Below are 1,021 nucleotides of genomic sequence, written 5' to 3'. Positions count from 1 at the left end.
TATATATATATATACTACTAAAAGGTAAGTTCCTAACAAAAATGCTGAAGTATACTATTTCTGACATATGTTTTTCATATGCCTATGCAGCTGACAAGTGATCAACAATCTACATACAGTACAATGCGGTGGCAAAAAACAGAAACAATTCTATTTCACCTTCTCTATATTGTAATAGTATACAAGGCCTAGAAGAAATCAACCATGTTATTTTATATCAATTTTCACCTTGACGTTTCTCTGAATGTGGGACAAAGTAAAAATCATAAAACCCTTCACTGCAATCTCAATAAACGTTTTTACATTTTAAGTTTGTTACACAAGCATGACAGTATAGGACATTAATTCTCAATCATAATGATAGGCCAATAACAAGAGTTATTATTATTGCCAGGTTTTATCCGTTAACTCTTTCCCTGTTATTAGCACAAATTTCCCCCCTCTAGAGCGCCGTCATGACCATACATATATATGAGACACTATAAATGTTAACTTTGAAAGTGTGATATGAGAGTTTTCCATTCTTTGCCATCATGGATAAAGTTATTCCCTTTCAAACTATCCAAAGTTTACAAGTTGCAGCTAAGAAACAAAATATTTTAACAATTGTCTTTTAGTTGTTTTATTATGTATCTAAAAATAAATCTGTCATGGGAAGAATTGTTTATAAACTTCGTAAATAATGTTTGTTGGTTTATAAGTTAAGTACAAAGTTACACAATGGGCTATCTGTGCTGTGCCCACCATTATCACAACCCAGTTCTAAGCCCACAGATACTGCTGAGTCACTAGAGAGCAAATGCAGAATTGAAAGAGTTAAAGTTTCAATATTACCATTAAACTTTGCCTCAATATTTCTTAATCTCCGACATCTTTCTTTCAAGTTCATTCTAGACAGTGAAATAATATTTTTAAAATGATGGTCAGATAAATATAAAATAGTATCACTTATCTATCTATAACAATATAAATTTTAGATGTTAAATAACTTACTGAAGATAAAGTAAATCATTACCATCTG

This window comes from Limulus polyphemus, unplaced genomic scaffold, assembly GCF_000517525.1.
Source record: "Limulus polyphemus unplaced genomic scaffold, Limulus_polyphemus-2.1.2 Scaffold2615, whole genome shotgun sequence".
Taxonomy (NCBI): Eukaryota; Metazoa; Arthropoda; class Merostomata; order Xiphosura; family Limulidae; genus Limulus; species Limulus polyphemus.
Note: the sequence above shows the minus strand (reverse complement) of the source record.